The sequence below is a fragment of the Macaca fascicularis genome, chromosome 13 (assembly GCF_037993035.2).
Source record: "Macaca fascicularis isolate 582-1 chromosome 13, T2T-MFA8v1.1".
Taxonomy (NCBI): Eukaryota; Metazoa; Chordata; class Mammalia; order Primates; family Cercopithecidae; genus Macaca; species Macaca fascicularis.
In genome coordinates, this window is record NC_088387.1 from 94010371 (window position 1) to 94035892 (window position 25522).

General features: G+C 39.7%; 1 protein-coding gene and 1 long non-coding RNA gene across 26 annotated transcripts in view; one reads left to right on the top strand and one right to left on the bottom strand.

Annotated features, from left to right (window-relative positions):
• Positions 1-25522, bottom strand: part of BABAM2 (BRISC and BRCA1 A complex member 2) — a 493921-nt gene that overhangs the window by 120881 nt on the left and 347518 nt on the right. The window lies entirely within an intron of this gene.
• On the top strand, positions 799-6354 carry LOC141408358 (uncharacterized). Its single transcript, XR_012422541.1, has 2 exons — positions 799-952; positions 6222-6354. It is a non-coding gene; the product is annotated as an uncharacterized lncRNA (long non-coding RNA).

Below are 25522 nucleotides of genomic sequence, written 5' to 3' on the forward strand. Positions count from 1 at the left end.
AGTGAAAGCACATCATCAGAAACAGGTCCAGGCGCTGAGACAAGTGAGGGACAAAATTCAGGAAACAGGAGCAAGGAGCCACAACTCATTCAGTATCATTTTTCTCACCAGCCCTGATTTTTCTCCCGAAGTCCCTGCAGCCAGCAGCAGCACAGCTTCATTTTGCAGCAGGGACACTTGAGCATTAAACCCTACGTGCTTGCTTGGCTCCGCAACGGCTCAAGCGACCTTCAAGCACCGTTTCTGAGGCTCTGTTACTACAACATCATCTCCTCAGCCCCCACTCTTGATTACAAGCCTATTTCTTTTAACTAAACATAAAGCAATTTCTCACTGAAGTTTCTTTGCTTGTAATCCTCTACCCGATTTTTTTTTTTCCTGATTAAATAGAAATAAGTAAGCTCCTAACACAAGCCTTGAACACAGGTAGGCATTTGTGGTAGGCAGAATGATGGCTCCCCAAAGCTGCCAAACCCTCATTTCTGGAAGCTAGGAATTTTTTACCCTACATGGCTAAAGGGACTTTGGTGAGATGTAATAAAGGCTAAGGACCCCAACATGAGGAGATTATCGTGAATTATCTGGTTGGGCTCTCAATCCATCTAGACACATGAGTCCTTAAAAGTAGAAGAGGAAAACAGGGGAGTCAGCCAGAAAAATACGATGACAGAAGAGGCAGGAAAAACTTGAAGCATGAGAGGGACTGGACCTGCCAAAGCTGGCTTGAAGGAGGAAAGGAGCCATGAGCCAAATAAGGTCAGCAGCCTCTAGAAGCTCAACTGACCTTCGCAAAGGACCAGATCTCAGTTCTGCGACTGCAAGGGACTGAACTCTCTCAACAACCTGAAAGAGTAAGGAAACAGATTCTCCACTAGAGTTTCCAGAAAGGAACGCGGCCCACTAGCACCTTGACTGTAGCTGCAGGAGCACTGGACTTCCGATCTACAGAAGTGTAAGATAATCAATTAGCATGGGTTTAAGCTGCTAAATTTGTGGTAATCTGTTACAGCAACACTAGAGATCTAATATAGCATTCAAAATACAACTGTTTTTTGATGGAAACATGATGAAATGAGGCTTTGTTTATGTAGCAAAATAAATAATGACAGTAATGGTGTGTGTCCCATTGAATAAAACAGAATTAATAAATCCCCTCTGATATACATATGTTAATGGATAAATAAATAAACGAGGAAAGCTCTTTACAGTAGAAAGCCAACTAATAAATGTAGAAAGAAAGATGCAGCTGGAGAATCATCAACGGCTGTCAAAACTAGTGGGTGAAAGTCTGAGGAAGACATTTACATAGTCTCAACACATCACTCCACAGAGTTCTTATTAAAGAGAAAACTAGTAACATTGGAGTGCAGAAACCACAGAGACACCACCTTAACCAGGTGATCAAAGTCAACATCACCAATCCCAGGACAAACTGACATCATGTGACTTTTGATGTGCTCTACTCAGGACAGACACATCATGTCACACATACAAATCCGATTATGAGGAAGCATCAAATGAACCTAAATTAAAGAACAAAATGACCGATACGTACTCTTCAAAAATGTCAAGGTTAAGAAAGATAAAGATTGAGAAACTGTTCCGGATTTAAAAAATAAAAGAGACATGATAGCTAAAGGCAATGTGTGATCTGGCTTGGATCCTGGACCAGGGTAAAAAATAGCTAACAGGGTTATTACTGAAACAACTGACAAAATTAGAATATGGACTGTGGATAAGATAATAGTACTGTGTCAATGTTACAGTGCCTGACTTGATAACTGCACTGTGGTTATATAAGAGAATGTCCATGTTCTTAAGAAATACATTCTGAAACATTTAGGCGTGAAGTACACTGTGGCCCCAACTTACTCTCAAATAGTTTAGGAAAAAAATGAGCAGGCACAAAAATATAAATACACAGAGAGAATGATAAGGCAAATGGGGCAAAGTGTAAACAATTAGGGAATCTGTGTACAAGGAGTAAGACAGTTCCTTGTTCTATCCTTGCAACTTTTTCTCTTTTAAGTTTAAATATCAACATAAAAAGTTACACAAAAATCCTTGTAAACCACCCGTTAAATTTTTATGTTAATTTTAGATCCACTGTTATATGATACAGAGAATTTCAAAGAAAGAAAATATGAGTTCAATGAGTTTAATTTTCTCCAACACAGTATGTAACTGGCTGGGTGATTTTTTTCAATTAATGCTGTTAATATGCGATAATACCTTGCACACAGTAGGCAAGCAATAAATACCTACAGACTGAACACCAAGCAATTTACTTCTAGTAGGAAAGTCAGCATCCCAAGTAAAAGCATGGAAATATATGGCATGATATGACATAAAAACCTAACAAAAATTAACCTGAAGTGTGAATGAACCAGAAAAATGAGGTGGTTAAGCACCCTTGCTCTGAAATCGGACTGGCAATGTAGATTTGAAATTCAGTTTCATCACTTAGTATACTGCCTTTGGGGCAAGTTGTTTAAAACATCCCTAAGCTTCAGTTTGCTTATCTCTGAAATGGAGATAATAATAAGTTTCGCAGGGCTATTGTAAAAATGAAAGAATCACTCTCCAAGTGGTCCCTTCCTTACAGTGCAACTGGCTATTCAGAAACGCTCTTGTTGAACAAACTGACGCATATAGTACTTTTCAGTATAGATTATTCCTCACACATAAAACGCCTCTGACCATTATTTCTACACAGCCATATCCACTGTCTTCCAAAGCACTTAAATCAGTGCCAATTCATGAAATCTTTCTTGACCACTATGATATTAAATCACTCTATGACTCATTCATTCAACAAATATTAATAGATATGACAGTAAACAAGACATTGCCATATCCTACTCTCATAGAAATTATATGCTAATAAGAGACAATGCAATAATAATATAAAAAAGAAACAGAAATATCACAATGTCAAAGAGCATGACAATGGATGAGGGCAGATGGCAGGTGGCAACTTTAGGGAAATCGGGGAAAGTCTCTCTGTGGAAATAAATTTAAACTGAGACTCAAATGATAAAGTGGAGCCAAATATGAAAAGAGGTAGACAAATGACCTTTTGGCAGAGGGAATGTGAAGTACAAAAGCCCTGAGGTGGAAATGAGGCTGAAGTGTTTGAAACACAGAAAGGGGCCAGTGTGGTCAAAGTGGTGGGTATCGGGGAGGTAGGAGAAGAAAGAGTCAAATGTCCACGAAAAGGCCAGATTATGAAAGAGAGGGTAAGTTACTGGGGTTTTATTCTATGTCCATGATAGGGTTTTACAACTGTTTCTTTCTTCTTACGGTGAATATTTCAGGGGCTTCTATGAGCTCTGTACACAATAGGTGCTTAATAAATACTTGTGAGTGCATAAGGTAGAAAATAGGCTAGGAGGGAAATGGAGCCAACACTCTGTAAGATATTGGATAATGGCTTCTGTCACTAACATGTACACATGCTCCATCAACCTGAACTTCAGATCAATAGGTCTGTTCTACTGCATGAAAACAGAGTTGTCATGGCAACTCTAATTAGATGGTTTTCATTCCAAGGAAGATGAACTAAATACTGCACTTACAGGCTGGTTTGGTTCTCTAAAATACCTGCAAAAATTGCAATCCTCTACAAGTTGGAACATTTAGTACAAGGAGTACCCAATTTACCAACAAAAGGGGTCACTAGAGTTGGCTTATTTGTTAGAAGTTTGCAGAATGCATTTTCCTCTAGAAATAATATTGTAAAGGAGGCTAGGTTCTTAGGACAACATACGAAAGCTTCTTAAAAATTCATGAAGTGGCAGAAATACTATACATTTGCACTGAGAAAATAATAGAAATAAGTTCTTCTAAAATATAGCCATTAAACAAAAATTAAGTCAGGCTTTTAACTTATCATGATGCTGTTATTTGAAGAAAATAAAGTTTAATTAGAAGAAAATTAAGAGAGAAGTGGAAAATTTAGCGAAGATTCTATTAAATAATTCTGGGCACCATCAAGGCTTTTAGACGTTAATGTCATTAATTTTAAAATTAGTATTACTTTGGATTCAGGTGTCTCTGAGAGAGCTTAGTCAAGGTCATGGTCCTTTTTGGCTCAGAAACAGGAGAGTGAAACATGAGGAGGGGCTATCCTGAGGTTCCTCAAGGAAATGGAAAACATTAAAGGGAAAGCTGCCTTAAAATACAGTTACAGGGTAACTATGAAAACCTGAAAAAGTAAAATGAGGGAGAAAGGGAAGAAGGAACACCCATGAGAGCAGAAAAAAGCAGAGGGGTAGAAACTGGTTCACCTATGACAGCTTGATTATTACCTAAAAAACAGGGAGTGAGAAAGAGAGAGGGAAAGGGGTAGGAGAGAGAAAGAGAAAATAAATGACAAAGGGAAGGAGTGGAAGGGTAAAAACCAAAGACTGACTGGTCTTGGATGAGTGCAAAGAGAAAAAAGTTTTCATTCATTTATTCAAACAATGAGATGTTTGAAAATTAAATGGCACATTCTTCTAAAATGAATTATGTACTTCATATGACCCCGTGTCATCCCAGATGCCCAGCAGAATGCTTTGAATGTAAGAGAGTTTAATACATTATTAAACATATCAGTGCTGCATCAACAACAGCTAACACATATTAAATGCCCATTATGTATGAAGCATCTTACATACATTATCTCATTTAATCTTCACAACATTAGTCCTATTTTAAAGTTGAGGAAACTGAGGCTTAGACAAGTTAAAGACTTTGCTTAAGGTCCCACATAACTAGTAAATGATAAAGGCCACATTAGAACAAAGTCTGGTTCCAAAGTGCACACTCCTAATACCTCGCTCTCTACCTACCTCAATAAATATTACTAAGAAAGGAAAGAACTACAAAATCCAGAACCTTACACAAATCTATATATTGGATTGAATTGTACAAAGCTACACACACACACACACACACACACACACACACACACACATAAATGCAGTGAAAAAGATGGTGAAAACTGAATAAGGTCTAGTCTAGTTAGCAGTATATAATCAATTCTGCTTGACATTCATCGATATAGAATTAACATACAATAATATGAATTCATATCCCAAATTGCTTTATCTGGAATCCTTCTCCTTTTATCATATTTAAGTACCGGCAATATGGGGCCTGCAAAGAGTGCTTGGGGAGGGCAACAGTTACAGGAAAAATTTCACTTGCCAAATTGCATTAGCATTATCAGAAAAAGCATTTCACAAAATCCAACACAATTTGTGATTTAAAAAAAAAAAAACAAAAAACTTCAGCAAACTAGGAATAGAGAGGAACTTACTCAAGTTGATAAAGAACATCAGCAAAAATCTTACAGCAAACATAATATTTAATGACAGAAAAACTAAATAAATGTTTCCCCACCTAGGACTGGGAACAAGGCAAGAATGTCTGCTGTCACCACTCTTGTTCAAAATGGTATTGGAAGTCCTAGCCAATGCAATAAGACAAGAAGAAAGGCATACGTGTCTCAGAAAGCAAAAAATAAAACAGCCCTTATTTGTGTAAGACATGATCGTTTATGTAGAAAATTCCAAGGAATCTATAAAAACACTCACAGAACTATTCTCATGAACACAAGATCAACAAGGTTGTTGGACACAAAATCAACACACAAAAGTTAATTGTATTACTATATACCAGCAATGAACACATGGAAATCAAAATTAAAAATGCAGTATCATTTTTATTTGCTCTCAAAAAATAAAAAGAAATACCTAAACATAATGCAAATACAAAGAGGCAGCACAACAGACTTCTTTTGTGGTGATAGAACAGTTCTGTATCATGATTGTGATGGTGTTTACATGAATCTATATATCAGATTAAATTGCACTAAGCTACACAGACACATGCACACACATACACATACACATACACACATGTGAATGCAGGTTAAAAAGATGATGAAAACTGACTAAGGTCTAGTCTAGTTAGCAGTAACATGCCAATGTCAATTTCCTGATTCTGATTATTGCACGACAGTCATATAAAATACCACCAATGAGGGAACCAGATGAAGGATGCATAAGACTCTGCACCATTTCTGCTAACTTCCTGTCTTCATTTCAAAATAAAAAGTGTTGTTTTTTTTTAAAGCAAGTTAAAGTTCTAGTAATGGATATTCTCCATTTCTAGAGTACTTTTAAAAAACATAGAAAACCAAGTAAATTTCATCTCCTTGTTTCCTTTTACAGATAAAAAAAAGTGGCTTTTATATCTAAGCAATCGATGATAGAACCAAGCATGGGTTCCAAAAAAGGAAGAAACAACAACAAAAACTTAGAGTGCTTACATTAGAAATGTAAATAAACCAAAAATGTATTTTAATTCTGATGTTCCATGTCTATTACTATTTTTTAATCCTATAATATACATCTTAACTTCAACTTTTAAAAAAGAAATGGGATATAAGCATATTTTAATAAAGTAAATCAAAATTTAAATAATTAGTAGAAGTTAATTAGGCCTGATCTGGCAATAAATTAATTATATTCCTTATTAATATTATATACTTCCCCTTTTCTCAATATAATACAGCATTCCCCCCCTTGGTCTCACTAAATGCTCTATGTTACTCTATACTAAGTTATTGAAATTCCATTATTTCTAACAATTTACATGTATGTCTCAAAAACAGTAGGGAAACGCCCCTATTTCTTATGCAAACTACCTCTGTAGATCAAGAAAGCTCCTATACAGTATCCACTGAGTTCTTAGTAGCTTCTTTAGTGTTCAGTTTCTTACCAGGTTCCCAGATAGACATCTCCATATAAAAGCTTAATTTTTTTTTAACTTTTTTTTTGGAGACAGGGTCTTGTTCTGTCACCCAGGTGGAGTGCAGTAGCATGATCTGGGCTCACAGCAATCTCCACGTCCTGGGCTCAAGTGATCCTCATACCTCAGCCTCCTGAGTAGCTGGGACCACAGGTGCGTGCCAACACACCCACGTGATATTTGTATTTTTTTATTTGTAGAGACAGGGTCTCACTATGTTGCACAGGCTGGTCTCAAACTCCTGGCTGGGCTCAAATTACCCACCCACCTTGGCCTCCCAAAGTGCTGGGATTATAGGTGTGAGCCACTGCACCCAGCCATAAAAGATTAATAATTGCCTAGCACCTTTTGGTAAGCCTCTTGGGCTGTAGCTCAAATTAAAAGTTCTAAGAATTACAATACTCAGTAAGATTTTATGATTTCAGGAACACAGTTCTAATACTTCTCATTTTAACAGCATTGTCAAGAACACCGTTAAGTGTCACCTGATATTGGACAATGTTTTCTAGAATAAAAATCTCTACTATTTTACATTAAAAATTGAAATACTATCATTTGCCCAAAAATGAAGGGGTCGGGAGCAGGAGATAAGGAAGGATTAGTTTCAAGGATAAAAAGAATATATACTTATCAATTGACCCTGGCTGTAAAAACTACTTTTAATGCTGATGCTAAAGATAAACTAGAAATATTATATTTTTAGAACATATGCTCCTATTATCTGATAAATGTAGGAAAAAAATTCCAAAGGACACAAGAAACTTAAAATATAATTATTTGGGACTTGATCTGATGAGGGAGAGGGTGAAAAAGAGACTTCACTATATTTCTTTTATAATTACTAATATTTGAATCATGAGAATGTACTATGGACGAAAAAACCTAAATTAAAAAACAAGTGTGCAATTCCTCTAGAGCAAAAGAATTGCTAGGAAAACAAAGCATAGCCCAATGAACCTAGAACCTAGAACAGTGCCTGGTGCATAGGAGGCACTCAAATGTTGAATAAATGAATGGCTGAAATGAAATTTGTAAAATGTTTATATTTCCTTTAAAAATGGCCAAAATGATGTGCAAATATCTGAAGCTATTCCAACTTAACAGGAAATACAGAGGATAGAATAAGTTAAATACCACCTTGAGAAAGTAGGCAGATACTTCGAGAATATAGGACATTCTACTGGACAACTGATCTGGTTTCCTCAACAAGTCAATTTTATAGGAAAGAAAAATAGCAAAAGGGTGAAGAGGACTGTTTTAGATTAAGAGACTTAAGGGGAAAAAAAATCTAACGCTATAGACTATTTGAATCATGATTTGAACAAACCAACCACTATAAAAAGACACTTGAGGGGCCGGGCGCGGTGGCTCAAGCCTGTAATCCCAGCACTTTGGGAGGCCGAGACGGGCGGATCACGAGGTCAGGAGATCGAGACCATCCTGGCTGACATGGTGAAACCCCGTCTCTACTTTAAAAATACAAAAAACTAGCCGGGCGCGGTGGCAGCGCCTATAGTCCCAGCTACTCGGGAGGCTGAGGCAGGAGAATGGCGTGAACCCGGGAGGCGGAGCTTGCAGTGAGCTGAGATCCGGCCACTGCACTCCAGCCTGGGCGGCAGAGCGAGACTCTGTCTCAACAAAAAAAAAAAAAAAAAAAAAAAAAAAAAAGACACTTGAGACAAATGAGGAAATATAAATGTATACTGAGTTAAATGGCAGTAAAGAATTACTGGTAACTTTGTTATATATTAAATATCAGTATTGTGATACAAAATTTTTCTTTATTTTTTAAAGACATATGGGAATATTTTAAGTGAAATGGCAATGTCTGTGATTGGATTTAATATAATATTATAGGCCCCCTTCCAAAGAAAAAGAAAAGAAGGCTCACACCTATAATGGCAGAACTTTGAGAGGCCAAGATGGGTGGATCACCTGAGGTCAGGAGTTCGAGAGCATCCTGGCAAACATGGTGAAACCCCGTCTCTACTAAAAATATAAAAAATTAGCTGGGCGTGGTGGCAGACGCCTGTAATCCCAGCTACTCGGGAGGCTGAGGCAGGAGATTTGCTTGAACCCAGGAGGCGGAAGTTGCAGTGAGCCGAGATCATGCCACTGTACTCCAGCCTGGGCGACAAGAATGAAACTCTTTCTCAAATTAAAAAAAAAAAAAAGATAATAAGGAAGGAATAATACATGGATAAGTATCACCAAATGTTGTTTAATATTCAGAATGACTATCTGGGGTCCATTATACTATGTTCTCTTGTTCTATGTATGCTTAAAAACTGTGAATCAAAAAATTAATTTTAAGTACCAACCTAACTCAACATAAAAGGAGCAGTTGATCTCTTGGAGTCTAGAGTTTTCAAAACCTAACTGATAGCTCTCTTTTTTGGGAACCAATGGGAAATCAGGATGACAGATGAAATTCTGTGTCCCCTCTGATTTTGGCAACTATTTGCTCAGGGAATAGGAACTCATTTTAATGATCCAAGAAAAGTATATGATACACTTAAAGAACCAAATCCTATAGATCGCATTCTGAAATCAGATTTAAAATATTTGAATTGTCTTTACCACTGGCCTTTACTTGCATAAGGAATTAAGAGTTAACACTGGGATGAAATAACTTTATTTTTCTGTTCCAAAATTTCTGTTAAGTGTTCTGCTCAAATGTTTAAAATGTTTTGTTTAGAAGAAATATAATCATTTCAAGAAATCTGCCCTGAGGAAACACTCTTACCCACTATTCTTTTGGAGATTCATTTTTAAGGGACTGACCAAAAGTATTTCATGACAGCTTTGCTACTGTACTTCAGTTTCATGGAACACCTAATCCAGGACCTTCCGTTGGCACTATTTGGAGGAGGGAGGCTTGTTTGCCCTTGCTTTTCGTTTCTCTTGCATTTTATAATGCTTTCTCTCTTAAGGGGAAAAACAGAAAATGATTCTTTTTTCATTGAAAACCAAAATCCCTGGAGCACATGCTTTTGGCATCTTTCTCTTAAGTTGTGAAGGTGAAATGCTATATCCTGGTACCATCTTTGCCAAATGAAAGACTCTAAGGCCTTTTTTAATACTTAGTTCAACCATCACCATAACTCGATGAAAACTCTACAGCCTAGCCTTTCAAGAAGTTACAAGCACTCTCTTCTATTCTTCTGGTACACCACACTCAAAACTTGCAGGAGTGTAGCATAATTTAGCACTTCGTATGTTATTTTCCCTCCCTAGATTGCAAGCAGCTCACGGGCACAAACGTGTCTTTCCTATTTATTCTCCAAGTTATAGGACCAGGCTCCATCCCAGGCACATAATAGGTACTGAATACCTTATAAATTAATAAAAAGCAGGAGAGCAGGGAGAACCAGGGAGGATAGGCCTTCCCTTGCAGGCTGTTCTTTTTCAAGAGGCTAAGTATTGAAAAGATAAAAAGATTTAAGGGAAGCCTCAGTGCCAGTGAGCCATATATAAGCCCAGGGACTTCTACATTCAAGGAAGGAAGTGCAAAAAGAATGGAGAGTTCCTCTTTTAGACACAATGGGAACGGAATCACAGGTTAACAATTAGAACAATTAAGGGAGTGTGAGTAAGGTACTTAATTATACCTAGACCTTTGCTTTCTTTTTTTTTTAGATTTCTCTCTATATTAATTATTTAAAATATTTTTATCTAATCTTAGAGTTTAAGATTATTTTACTAAATAATTTTATTTCCAAAAAGGAAAATCTCCTAGAATCTCCCTCCCAGGTAAAACATGTCTATATCTCAGTCCCTAGGACTGAATTATATAGCACCATCAACAAAACCACTGTCTCCTAATGGCAGGAAACTAACTGCAGGCCAAATATCTAAGAAAAAACATACAGTCTTTAGTACCGGCCCTGAGGAATAAAGAACTGTCAATGGCTGGACGAGTGTCTGACACACGGGTGTCCAGTGAATGCATGCTGACTGGATGAGTAACATGACAACAAAACCGCACACTTCCAGCATATACGTCACAGTCTACTGATCCGGCAGGCCTCCCCTCCGCCCTCTCAGTTGGCAATGCTTATCATTCAGTGTCCAGAAATATAAAAATTATTACTGTTCCTTATCAAGGTAACCTTTTTACCTCAGGCCACACCTTCCACAGGGAATGTGAAGGTCAGGCTAAAGTCCAAAGTCTCTATTATCGCCAAAGTCCCCACCTCCAATCTGTGAGATGACAATCCTAGCAGATTGCTAATAGGTGATCATAACCTTCTCCACCTAGTGCAGCTACTATAGAAAACATGACCTCAGAGGTAAACCAAATAATCGTCATCCCCACTCCACCTCCACTCTAAGGAAGAATCGGGAGCCTGAGAGAGATGTTGACCTCTGCTACGGACACACACTCCTAGCTTTCGCCCACCGTTAGCCAGTGAAGGGTCTCTAAGCTGTGGAAATGAGGAATGACAGCAACTGTGAATAAGTGAGCTGGCCATGAATATCAAAAGTTGTATTGTTGCAAATAATTTGCTAGGGACCCTCAGACCTAATTTAGCCTCACTGTACATTTCAGGCAACTGAGGCCCAGCCACATTAAAAGAGTTGCCTGAAAACACCAAGCCTGAAGGCAGAGTTAGGACTAGAACAACTTGCCCATGCTTCCAATATCCAGGGAGAAAGGGTGCCAAGGAACAAAGAAGAAAGAGGGGTGAAACCTACAACTGTTCACCAGGGACTGGGGCAGTTAGACACGTGTCATAGGTTGCCATTCCATCTCCCCACTTGGCAACTCCAGAGCCCCTGCTCACCTAGGAAGATTTGTGAAATCCTGTGTATGTACTCAGAGGCTACAACTGTTAGTAAGCTAGAACTGTTCAGTAACTTACATGATGATCTGAAAAATACGAGAAAAGTGTGAGCGCTCACGCAGGTGTGCAAGAGAAAGGAAAGAAAAGAAAGGAAAGAAAGAGGAACGGAGGGAGGGAAGGAAGGAAGGAAGGAGGACAGGAGGGAACGAAGGAGGGCAGGAAGAAAGGAAAGAAACAAATTGTAGGAAAGGTACAATAAAGGAAGAATTTGCCTAGAGGCAGTGCCTCAGGGGACCCCTTCTGGATGTGGGAAAGACCGGGTCAGCAGGCAATCCCATCAGGCTGCGTTCTGATTCTAAGTTGTGCAAACTCAGGTTAGAATCTTTCTGCAAATAAACAACAACAAAAATTTTAAAGTTCTCCAAACCACTGTCCTACAGAACTTATAAATTAAACTCAACAATCTAGCTTTCTTTTTTCTTTTATAGCAATATCCAGTTAGGAAACATTTCATAAACATAAACAGCCTGTTATAGACACAACATTTTGAGCTGGGATCCCTCTGTCCCACTCCAGGTCACTCTGACTGCAGCCAGGCTGTCCTGGACCTGCATTAGCCCTAGAAGGCAGTACCAGGAGCTAAAGACCTGCCTGAAAGTATCTTCCTATCACAGCTCAGTGAAATCTGCTGCAGGTGATCGACCCCATTCTCAAAAGTGTGTGTGCACGCGTACACACACACACACACACACACACAGCCTTTAACACCCTCCCCCTCAAAATTCTTGATGAAATGCTTAGGAAATATGTATTCTCTCTTTGTATGTATGTACTCTCTCTCTCTTTTTCTATTTGTGAAGGAAAGAAACAAAATGAAACAAAAATAAAAACAACAGCAAAACTTAGGGTCCTAATTCACAGAGAAGCACACCAGTAATTAACAGTGAACTAGACATACCTGTATTTTTAAAATAAGTAAAATTAGATCTGATTAACAGGCTATCCAATCAAACTTAAAATCCTTTGGGAGTATCCAGAAATAACCATCAAAATGTTCACAAAAATATTTACTTTAATCATATTCTCTGATTTAGCCTTACTTTTTTTTTCCCCTCAAGTGACAACATTCAAAATGTTTACCTGTGCAAATCAAGTTAAGCATTTTTTTGAGCACCTCCTATGACAAGGTCCTGGATTGATGCTATTCCTTGCTCAAGCTGGATGTTTTATTTTTATTTATTTTTTGAGACAGGGTGTTGCTGTCATCCAGGCTGGTGTGCAGTGGTGCAATCATGACTCACTGTAGCCTCCACTTCCCTGGGCTCAGGTGATTTTCTCACCTCAGCCTCCTGAGTAGCTGGGACTATCGGTGCATGTCATCACTCCCAGCTAATGTTCTTGTCATTGTTTTACCTAGAAGCATCATCCTGGGATTTTTTTTTTTTTTTTTTTAAGTAGAGATGAGGTCTTGCTATGTTGCCCAGGCTGGTCTTGAACTCCTGAACTCAAGTAATTCTCCCACCTTGGCCTCCCAAAGTGCTGGCATTACAGGTGTGAGCTACTGCACCTGGCCTCAAGTTTGTTGCTTTAAATAATTTTTATAGTTTTATGTGACTTCTAATAGAGCAGCAGTTTTGTTTTCTAAGATATTTCATCCTTAAGTATTCAGGGAAGATACTAGTGTAGTGGTTAAGTCCTGAGACTTGGAGTCAGAACGACTGGCTTCAATTCCTATTCTGTCACTTGGTGAGATAGTAACAGTACCTATCTCACAGGGAGATTGTGATGATTAAATGAAATAATGCATGTAAATAACTGAATACTGTGCTTGGCACATAGCCAGCACTCAAAGACTGTCAGATGCTATTCTTTCCCTCTCCTCCTTCATAACAGCAGCAGCAGTAGTACGGGGAGTAGTTGTTGTAATGGTACTAAACACTGGCAGACTTGTAAGGTTTAGTGGCAAATAATGTAATAGTAGTAAACACTGGCAAAATCACACAGGTTCATAGGTAGGACTGGGGTTAAATCCTAGTACTGCCATTTAATCAGGGCTGCTGCAGGCATATAAAGAACCTTTGTGCAAATTATAAAAGATGTCACCCCTGGAAGATAGATGATAAACAGATGCCCCTTCCTCTGGATGGAGGCATCTGCCAAAGGAAAGACACAAGACTTGGCCAGAAGAGCAGCTGGGCAAGTGGAACACTGCTGGGGTTTCAGCCTCTGCTCACCACCTCATCAGTCAGTATCATCATCACCACCATCAAGAACCCGGAAGAAAAACTAAGGCTCAGAAAAGGTATGGGCAATTGTGGTTGATATTTAATTCTCCATTCCTGATCACTCTAATATTCCTGAATTCTGTTTGTCTAATGGAGAGTCTTAGGCCATAGCTCGGATCATGGTACCCCCACTTGGCAGAAGTCTCCTGGCTCTCTACTTCTTGCTGAATTGCACACAAATTCCTCAGGCTGGCATTCAGGTTCCCAAGGGTCCCTGTTTATTTTTGAGCTTTATTTCCTCTATGGAAACCTGGCAGCTTTGCAAATAACTGTCCTATCCTTTCCTACCTTTGCTAGAATATAGGTACCACAAAAACACAGATTTTTGTCTATATTGTTCAAATACATATTCCAAGCACCCAGAAGAGCGATTGGTATATAGTGGGTGCTCAACAAATACTGGAAAATAAACACATTTGCTCATTGTAGGCCCCTTTACCTGGAAACCCCTCCAGCCTTCAAGATTTTATCCTTCCTTCAATGTCAGTCCTATACAAAAGCCTTCCTAAGTCCCACTTGATTTTTCCATGGAATAATTTAAGCGAATGGAATAATTTGAACAAACTAATTTGAAAAGCAAGCCAGCAACAGAATTTTTAATATTTTAAAAGCTGAAGTATTGATAAAAGCATTTACTCCTCTAGAACTAGCCAAATTATTCTAGTGCTCTTTAGGAGAAATAAATTTCTATTCATCCATTATTGCTGTAAGTCAGATATACATAAACATCATAGATTGCTAATGATTATTTAATTAAAACAAGCAAAGTTACTTAGCTTTACTCCATACTCCACAGAAGGTTTGGGAGCTTAGACTTAAGACCATATTAATTTCATAGGAAGAGCTGCACTGAAGCTCAAATGGTGGGCTCCGGTATCAGACATACATTGTAAGGAACTTGGGCAAGTTAATCTCCCTGTGCTTTCTTCATCTGTAAAGTAGGGGTAATAATAGTACTTATATTATTTTTTATTTTATTTTTATTTTTGAGATGGAGTCTTGTTCTGTCACCAGGCTGGAGCGCAGTGGCGCGATCTCGGCTCACTGCAACCTCCGCCTCCCGGGTTCAAGCAACTCTTCTGCCTCAGCTTCCTGAGTAGCTGGAACCACAGGTATATGTCACCATGCCCAGCTAATTTTTTTTGTATTTTTAGTAGAGATGGGGTTTTACCATGTTGGCCAGGATGGTCTTGATCTCTTGACCTCGTGATTCGCCCGCCTTGGCCTCCCAAAGTGCTGGGATTTACAGGTGTGAGCCACCACGCCCAGCCATACTTACTTACTTTATTAGTTAGGCTAGGTTAGGCAATGCTGCAGTAACAAATGCCCCTCTTTCCCAATATCAATGGTAGAGTGTCTTATTATGACAATAAATCATGGAAAGTCAGCTATGTGCATGAATGACCATCTAGGACAGTTGTCTTCAATGACCCAGTGATCCAGGTTGGCCAAAAAAAATAAGAAAGAATGACAGCAGAATCTGATTTGAATAAGAAGCTTTTTTTTTTTTTTTTTTTAACCAAAGTTAAAAAAAACTTTTTTACTGAAAGTGACACTATCAACTGCTCGTATATCACTGACAAGAATTAGTTACATGCAAGGTCCAGGCCCATATGGGGCGGCTGTGAGGTATTGTTTTCTATGTGTCCAGAATGGAGGAATATGAAATGGGATTTGGTGAATTCAAAATATTACTTCTATTATAACTACCTGATAAGGTTGATGCATAGACGGAATAAGATAATAAATGTAGAGCTCTTAGAACATACCTGATACATAGTAAGCACTCAATAAAGGTTTGCTAAAACTATAAGTCACTACCATTATATGGTAACACAAGATATTTATATTCAAAAATTTCCCACCGAGTGAAACTTCAGGCTGAGTTAGAATTTAATGACCGATTTCTCTGCACTTATCCGGACATTTGAAATGACCTTGTCCTAAGCGTGTTGAGAAAAGATAGGCCAAAGAGCCAGGATAGTCCCCACAAATGACTCCAGTGCTGGCACAAACTGTGGGTAACTGTTGAGTCCCCTGTGCTTACACCTCTCCTGAAGGTTTGCAGAACATGTACTCTGCAATACTGCTTCTGTTTCAGAGATCAGAACGGTTCTGGAATTCTCTGAGGTCTTGGCCTAAACATCACATTTTCATACCATCTACTGCCAGCCTCTAGCTTAATGCAAATACAAAATTACATTTTTCTGTAGAAAGCTCCAAAAATTTAAGTAGGATAAATAATAAGGATTTCTGTTCAAAGATGGACATTACAGACAAAATGAACAGACTGGTAACTTATAGGGAGAAGATAATAACAAAGACTCAAATAAAAGATTAGTATCAGAATACGTAAGTAACTCCAACAAATAAGAAACAAATGTAAAAATGGGTTAAAAAAACAGAAGGGGAAGCTTAAATGGATAAAAGCAAATAAACAGTGATCAGCCTACCAGTAATCAGAGAAATACAAATTAAAGCAAGATATCGTAATGATTGGCAAAAATGATAAATTTGGGTAATACAAAGTATTGGCAAAGATGCAGGAGGACAAGCATTGGCAAGCGCTGCCGGTGGGATTCTAAACTGGCGCAGCCTTTCCGGAAGGGCAATCTGGCAGTGCGCTAAGGATGTTCACCCTGGCAAGCTAAGAAAACTGGGCTGCTTATTACCATGGGAATGGAAAGAAGAGTGTGGTGGATGCCTGCTATGGAACCCCACACGGCAATCAGGTTCAACAACCTAAATGTAAAAGGAAAGCTCTTAAAAACATAAAGCCAAGTGAATATAAGAAACAGAATGAGAACCTGAGTACATCACCTATGTAAATGAAAAACATCTCTTATGTAAAGGCCACAAAACAACCCACTATATTTTTACGGGCATACAAATAAGTAAGAACATTGTTAATGGGAATGGGAAGAGTGAAGATGGAAGATGAAAAAGTAAAAAGATGAAAACAAAAGCAGAGCCATGCACAGACTGGTGGTGATGACAATGTGCTATCAACTAACCAGTATGATGAATTCCACTCTCTAACTCAAGGTGCCAGAGACACCCACCCTCACACAAAAAAGTAGAAAACCACTTGCAGGAATTATTTGGTACTCATCCATGAGAGTCTTCCGAAAATTCATGATTGACATATGTAGCTAAATGGAATAAAATAGGCTGTGGGATGATGGTGATCTGAATTGAGTTTTCTAACTTCTAGAGAAGATCACAACTGTTTCTCAGCAGTAAAGTGAATCCTTTTCTTATAGAATTAATTGATACATGCTTTGAAATGAGAATCCCAGATCCTAAAATACAAGGCCGAACATATTCAGAGAGGCCTAAAAGAAGTAAACTAAGTGAATTCATTATAAAGGTCAAGGTACAACCTGTCACCTTAGCTCACTCTGACAATTCAATTTGGCTTTATCAATTCTAGTCCGTTTTAATTTTGGCACATTCTTACCCTACACACAAGAGGGGACGTGCCCCAGAATGATTCACCAGTAGGAAGGCATTCTTTCTGTGGGGGGCTGTGAGGACACACGTGAGGTTAAGGTACAAAATCCATGTGGTGCTCTGCCCTAATCAACTGCAGTAAAACATGGGAGGAATATTCCCTGCAATTGAAGCACTCAAGGCATAGATCCTTGTGGCAATGTTTTACAGCCTTTTTACACTGTACCACCTGTTGAAGATGTTTACTTGAGTCTTTGCTTTCACTCTTTTTAAGTCTAAAGAAAGGATGAGAGTCCTGATTATTTGTATTCATAGGTTCCATTTCTTTTTCATATTTAAAGATACACTATGGACAAGTTAAATAATGCCATTTCCTCCCCCAGCTGCATGTGCTGAATGAACAAGAGCCCCAACTAAAATGTTCCCATCGCATAAACTAGAGCAACATTACTAAGTCCAACTTGGGTAAGTCCAATTTACCCAGCTGTTTCTGAAGCAACTAGATGCTGGAATTAACGTAGATTTTTCTCTTCTTTGGGGAACTTCTTACTCAACATTATAGAAAAGTAGTCCTTGATAAAGCTATTGAGAAAAAGTAACATTTTAAATGGGAGGAAGAGAGAGAAGACAGAGAAGGGGCAGGGGCATGGGAGGCAAGCAGGAGGGGGAAGCTCCAGGAAAGGGGGGACTCAATGGGATGTGGGAAGAGACAGGAAGGGAGATAGGCTGGGTTCAAAGTTGAGGACTACTAATAGAGCAAGGCTAAAACAATCCACATTAGGAACACAGTAAGTACCCCGGTCACAAATTTTATTCCATTAAGTAGTGCTTAACCAAATCTTTCTGGCATCTTCTCTAGGATTTATTTTCACTCTCTGACCCTGTAGTGCTTTTCCATCTGGTCTCACAATCCTTATCAGAGTGGAGGTGTGAACTGCATCTAGAGATTGTTCTGGGATCTCTGAGCACTCCCAGTTCGAAAAGCTTTTAACTTCCTCTGGCAAAGGATGCTCCCGACCTGCAGTTCCCAACGGTTCCCCTGGCCAGCTGGGCCCCGTGGCTCACCCCACATGATTCCTCAAATGACGGAACACCCGGCTCTGTATCTGTACTGTGGCCTCAGTGATCTTTCACCATTCGGGGCTTCATCTCTGTTTCATGGCCTGGCTTCTATTAATCCTCCTGTGTCTTGCCAGAGGCTTTGTCTTCATTTTGCAACCTGTTCCTGCTGATGCACTACAGTTTCTTGCCAGCGTCTTTATAAGTCTTAAGACTTAGGAAATCTCTGGCAAGAGGTTGTGGAGGCTTAGTTGAGGCTACGAAGTGGAGATGAGACTCCTGATACAGCCAAATGTTAAGAGTTTGGCCAAACTTGTTCTTTATTTTTTTCTTTCCTTTATATTAAAAAGCCACCTAAACCCAACAGAAGAGCTTTTAAGCAAAATTAACAATGGTCTCTTGGTGACAACTAAGGCCACAAACAAAAGGTTTCTTCTTATGCATGCAGAGTATTAGGGCACCACGTAACACCTAGAGCGGGTTCATACCCTCTTTGAGTGTGCACTGACTTCCTCAAAATATCATCTCTCTTGGCATCCCACTTGAAGATTCATATATAAAAAAAGAAATATAAATAAAAATGTGTGTGTAAGGCAGCAAACAAATGTTGAGGAGATTGGGTCCACATTAGCCATATGGTATTTTTGTATAAAAACAATCATTATGTGGTATTAGGACCAAAGAAAATGAAATTCATATTCATTTCCAAAATCTGACAGCTTGTTTATTTCTGCTATCATGTGGCATACTAGAATTTATTTCCTTATAGTCAAATCCTAAAAAAAATTAAAAAACACTTTAATACAACACAATAATGTACTACTTTTTAAAAAATGGAACACAGGACACGGATCCTTGGTTATTACCAAAATTTCCTCCCCTTCCTTTCCCCATTAAAAAAACCATAGAGGCCGGGTATGGTGGCTTACACCTGTAAACTCAGCACTTTGGGAGGCCAAGGCGGGAGGATCACTTGAGGTCAGGAGTTTGAGCCCAGTCAACACGGCAAAACCCTGTCTCTCCTAAAAATACAAAAAAAGTAGCCAGATGTGGTGGTGCGCACCTGTAGTCCCAGCTACATGGGAGGGTGAAGCAGGAGAATCGCTTGAACCTGGGAAGCAGAGGTTGCAGTGGGCCAAGACTGCATTACTGCACTCCAGCCTAGGTGACAGAGAAAGACTCTGTCTCAAAAACAAACAAACAAACAAACAAACAAAAAACCCCATAGAAACCTGGTAAACCAGTAAACAGCATAGAGCTTTCAATAAGAAAAGACAAACATTGTAGTGTTAAGTCTATTTTTTGGAAGGTTAAGGATGCTATCTATTGCTTGAATCTGATTGGCTGTTTCAGTCAAGTGAGCAAAAGGAAGTTATTTAAACTATTACTTATAGACGACAAAGCCGATTAATTGCTCCAGCAAACTCCCAGGCTGCCTACTAATATGCACTTTACCCCTCTGGCTAATTGAATGTATGCACAGTATGATTACAAATGGATAGGTCCTGGTCTTTTCTTCTCTCTGAAATGATATACTGCTTTTATTAACAGGGAGTGAAGAAGAGAGCTAATATTTATAGATGACATTATATTTCATTCACTTCTCTAGCAAATTAGCTTTTGTAGCCTTCCATTAGTAGAGGGTAATAAGGCACAAACATGTATGGAGAGACACTTGGACTTAGTGAGATGCAAATGGTGAATGATGATCAGTAAAAAATGCATACAGGAGACTCAGCAATGACTAATGAGGGGAAAGGAATTTAGTGAAGAGATACAATGTGCTGTCCTGGCTTTCCCTTCTTTTAGTGTTGTTCCCTGTCAACAGCCTAGAAGACAGGAAGGGTTGTTTTGGAAAGTTCATTCTAAACCAGCTACATATGAAGAAGGCAAACAAGAATGAAAATGTGTATTATATTTCCCTAGACGGCACATTTCACACATTTAGTAGAAAAGATACAAGTGCTAACTGTGATTAGCAGTTCACTTTCATCAACACATTCAAAATGAACAGGGGTTTCCTAATATTCACTTTATAAAATAACAGGTGTTAGGAACCGTCCAGCTCCACCCACTGAGTTGGTGGCAGTCCTAGATAAGGAACACTTGTTTAGGTCTTAGGGTCCAGGATGTTTCGTTCCATACCTGTCAACAATGGCTCCTAAAGTCTGGCCAGAAACTAATCAGTCTGCAGGTCCTTCAAACTTCTGACTGCTGCCCACCGCTGCCTTCCTAGAACCCAATCTATTGGCCCTGGACCACCACATGAGTTCGTTCTCTGTTCCTCACTTGCCTTACTGTCAGCTAAAGGGTCAACACAACTCCTGAACTCTTCCTCAGCCTTAGCTTAGGACACTGGTGCCTAGTCAACCTCATCTCCTTAAGCTAATACCTAGTTTCAATCATATCTTCTGGGCCCTAATTATAGTCTAAACAAAATAATAATCATCCAGAAAATTTGAGTGCTTAGTATTTGCCAAGCACAATTCTAGGAGTGGGGTGGATAGTAATGAACAAAGTCATTTATGATTTTTTTTTTTTTTGAGACGGAGTCTTGCTCTGTAGCCCTGGCTGGAGTGCAGTGGCACAGTCTCGGCTCACTGCAAGCTCCGCCTCCCAGGTTCACGCCATTCTCCTGCCTCAGCCTCCCAAGTAGCTGGGACTACAGGCGCCCGCCACCACGCCTGGCTAATTTTTTTGTATTTTTAGCAAAGACTGGGTTTCACCGTGTTAGCCAGGATGGTCTTGATCTCCTGACCTCGTGATTTGCGCGCCTCGGCCTCCCAAAGTGCTGGGATTACAGGCATGAGCCACCGCGCCCGGCCAGTCATTTATGATTTTTTAAAATTTAGAAACAAAGACTGTCATCTGCTAGAAAAACCCACAGCCACTCAAACAGCAAATACAGGCTGGGAGCAGGAAAAGTTGGGTGGCACTTACCTGTGCCAGCCTAGCCAACAATATGCACCTAAAACATGCAACTTGCTGCAAGCACATAACGAAAGAGCAAAGGATGTGTGTCAGCTAAGATGTCAACTCAGCATGCAATGTCACACACGCCACCCTGCTTCAGGGATTATACCAACTGGCACAACGCTTCTAAAATCAATTGTTTGCCCTTGATGCTGACCCAGCAAAGGGATTAGCACTGCATTATAAAAAGGAATCCAAGAAGTGCAAAAACAAGGCACTTAAAGATAGGCTGGGATAGATAGAACCATGGTAACAGGTACACAAATTCAAGCCAACAAACCAAAAATTCTAATAATCTTAGGTAAATTACCATACTCTTCATCCATATTGCCTGGCCTTCCTCCCTAAAGTTCAGAGTGGAACTGCTTTAGGTTTTTTATAGGTTTTGTGAGGACAGGTGGGGGCAGGGAAGGTGTTATCATTAGAATAAATTCTAAAGGTCGGGCGCAGTGGCTCACGCTCGTAATCCCAGCACTTTAGGAGGCCGAGGCAGGCGGATCACGAGGTCAGGAGATCAAGAACATCCTGGCCAACACGGTGAAACCCCGTCTCTACTAAAAAAAATACAAAAAAATTAGCCAGGCATGGTGGCAGGCACCTGTAGTCCCAGCTACCTGGGAGTCTAAGCCAGGAGAATGGCGTGAACCTGGGAGGCGGAGCTTGCAGTGAGCCGAGATCGCGCCACTGCACTCCAGCCTGGGCGACACAGGGAGTAAGACTCCGTCTCAAACAAAGAAAAAAAAAAAAAAGAATACATTCTAAATACAGGTAAGGCATTAAAAAGTTCTCTTCTTGTTCCTTTCCTTTTTATTTTCCCCTCCCACTTGTACCCTGCAAGTCAAGACCAAAGACTGTTGATGTCACAGTGGGTCTCTGCTTACTTAAAGGGCTGAGGTAATACTGATATTAGTGAAAAATGTTTTGGCCAACTATATAATCTAATCTCTCAAGGGCAACATAGGCCCAGGCTCAGGCTTCCCTGGCATTTAGTCACTGGAGCTAAATGCAAGGGGGAGAAGGTTGCACTGTAATCTCAGCACTTTAGGAGGCCGAGATGGGCCAATCACCTGAGGTTAGGAGTTCGAGACCAGCCTGGCCAACATGGCAAACCCCATCTCTACTAAAAATACAAAAATTACCCAGGCATGGTGGTGTGTGCCTGTAATTCCAGCTAAATCACTTGAACCCAGGTGGCGGAGATTGCAATGAGCTGAGATCGCACCACCATATTCTGGCCTGGGTATAGGTGGAGTAAGACTCCATCTCAAAAACAAACAAACAAACAAACAAAAAACTATATGAGTGGGAGGCTAAGGCATGAGAATTGCTTGAACCTGGGAGGCAAGGTGCAGTGAGCCGAGATTGCGCCACTGCACCCCAGCCTGGGTGACAGAGCAAGACTCTGTATCAAAAAAAAAAAAAAAAAAAAAAAAAGTCTACGTTGTAACCATACAACAAATTGTGAGGGAAATGCTGAAAATTACGGTTTCACTAGCCTATTTATAAGTAATAGTCACTATTTATTTAGAGAGGTTTCTATTTTCTTGGCAGAAAACAATATAAACAAAGTCAGTTTGGTCGCCATAAGCTAAGATCTATCCAAGAAAATCTTGCCTCGAAAGAGGTCAGCAACCTTCTTAATCTTGAGGACCACCAACACAGCTTCACAAGGAACTCCGGGAGCTGCGAGCAGGAAGCCTTACCGCAGAGACAGTAAACTGGCAAGTCAGTCATGTCAATTTCCTGCTTAAAACTATAAGGGAACCAGATGGCTCCCTGCCGCTCTCACCACGGCTTACAAGGCCCCAACACCATCTGTCCTGGGAAACTTCCCCACTCCCCTCTCACTGACCAGCTTTCACACTCTGACTCCAGCCACACGAAGCTCTCCTCCATGCGTTCTGCACATGCTGTTCCCTTTGACTGGAACACTCCTGCCCGCTCTCTGAGTGGCTAACCCTTACTTATCCTCAGGTGTCCTTCCCCTGACCCCCTAAATTTGGCTGGGGGTCTTCTCAGGTGCTCTCGAGTCCCTCATGCTTTTCCTCTCATAGCACCTGTCAAACTGCACCATAGCCTCCTGCCGAGATGTCAGCTTCTCAGAGGCAGTGACTCATCTGTCTTCTTCCTTGTTTTATTTCTATTGCCTACAGGACCTGACACTTGCCAGGTACTTAGCAAGCATCTGTTGACTAAATGAATGGAACAAAATGAGAAAGCAAAGGAGGGAAAAGAGGAAGAGAGAAAAAACTGCTTTTGAAGGAGGAGGGTGGTGTGTTCATGGCCATAGTGTGATAAATTTTAGTGACATCATCTGTTACAGAAATTACATCACGACATAACTTCTTTTCCCTCTTGTAAATTGAAAAGATTATATACCTTTGGTTTTCTTGAGCAATGGATAAGCATTTTGGGATCCAGAGCAGGAGAACAACAGAAATAACAACTCCTTGTATTTTCATGCCACTTTCCAGCTTTTAAAGAGCAGTATGCTCTTGTATCAATTCTGAGGCAAGTGAGATAGGTGTTATTATTACTGTCATTTTACACATGAGGAAACTGAGGCTCAGTGACACATGACTTTCCGAGGTCACATGTTTATTAAGCATCAGAGCCAGAGCCCTAGACCAGGCCTTCAGATCCCTCAGTGAAGGCAGAGTTGGACCCACTTAGCACGGTGCATAAATCCAGCACCTTGCCTACCACCTGGGGCTCAAGAGTGCAGAGGTTCAAGAGTGCAGAGGTTCAAGAGTGCAGAGGTATTAGCCTCTATCTTGAACAAACTAAAATGTAATCAATCTAATTTTATAATGTGCCCAATTTATTCTCCATAGACACCATAAACAGAACTATTTCTTTTTTTTTGAGACAGAGTTTTGCTCATGTCACCCAGGCTGGAGTGCAATGGCATGATCTTGGCTCACTGCAATCTCCACCTCCCTGGGTTCAAGTGATTCTCCTGTCCCAGCCTCCCGAGTAGCTGGGATTACAGGTGTGCGCCACCATGCCCAGCTACTTTTTTTGTATTTTTAGTAGAGATGGGGTTTAGCATGTTGGCCAGGCTGGTCCCGAACTCCTGACCTCAGGCGATTCACCCATCTTGGCCTCCCAAAGTGCTGGGATTACAGGTGTGAGCCACTGCGCCCAACCAACAGAACTATTTTTTAAGAGCAATTTTCATGAAACAAATGCAAACTTAAGTAATAAAAAGGAGCTATAGGCTGGGCGCATCTTCCTAAGTATACAGCATCTTCCTAAGTTTCTCTTACTCTTGTAATCTCTCCATTCCATAACTACACTGCTCCTGTCCCCAGGCAACCACTGTTCTGCTGTCATTATAATTTGCATTCACTAGAATTTTATATAAATGTATACTTATTATTATATAAATAGTACATCATACAGCATGTACTCTTCTTTGCCTGGTTTCTTTCACTCAGCATAACTATTTTGAGATTCATCCACTTTGTTGTGCATACCAACAGTATACTCATTTTTATTGCTGGGTAGTATTCCATTGTAATGGATATCCCACTATTTGTTTACCCATTCCCTGTTGATGGACATTTGGGTTGTTTCCACCTCTTGGCTATTATAAATAAAGCTGTTATGAACATTCATCTGCAAATCTTGACTAAGTACCTGCAGTAGAATGACTGGGTCATCTAGTAGGTGTATGCTTAACTTTGTAAGAAACTTACCAGCTGTTTTTCAAAGTTAATGTATCACTTTATATTTCCATAAAAGTTCCAGTTCTACATCCTTGACAATGCTTGTTTTGGTCAAACTTTCAAATTTTACCCATTCTAGTAGGTGTATAGTATTAATCTCATTGTGGCTTTAATTTACATTTCCCCAATGACTACATATTTGTTCAAATCTTTTGCCTAAATTTTATTGAGCTGTCTGTCTTCTTATTCCTAAGTTGTAACAGTTCTTTGTATACTCTGGATAATAGTTCTTTGTCATATATATGTTTTGCTATTTTCTTTTCTTTGCGTCTGTTGGCTGGCTGTTTTATTTTTGTAACCGTGCCTTGAAGAGCAAACATTTTGATTTTGGTGAAGTGTAATGTATTGATTTTTCTTTTATATTTAATGTTCTTTCATGTATCATACTTAAGAAATTTTTGCTAAGCCCAAATTGACTAAGATTATTTTCCTA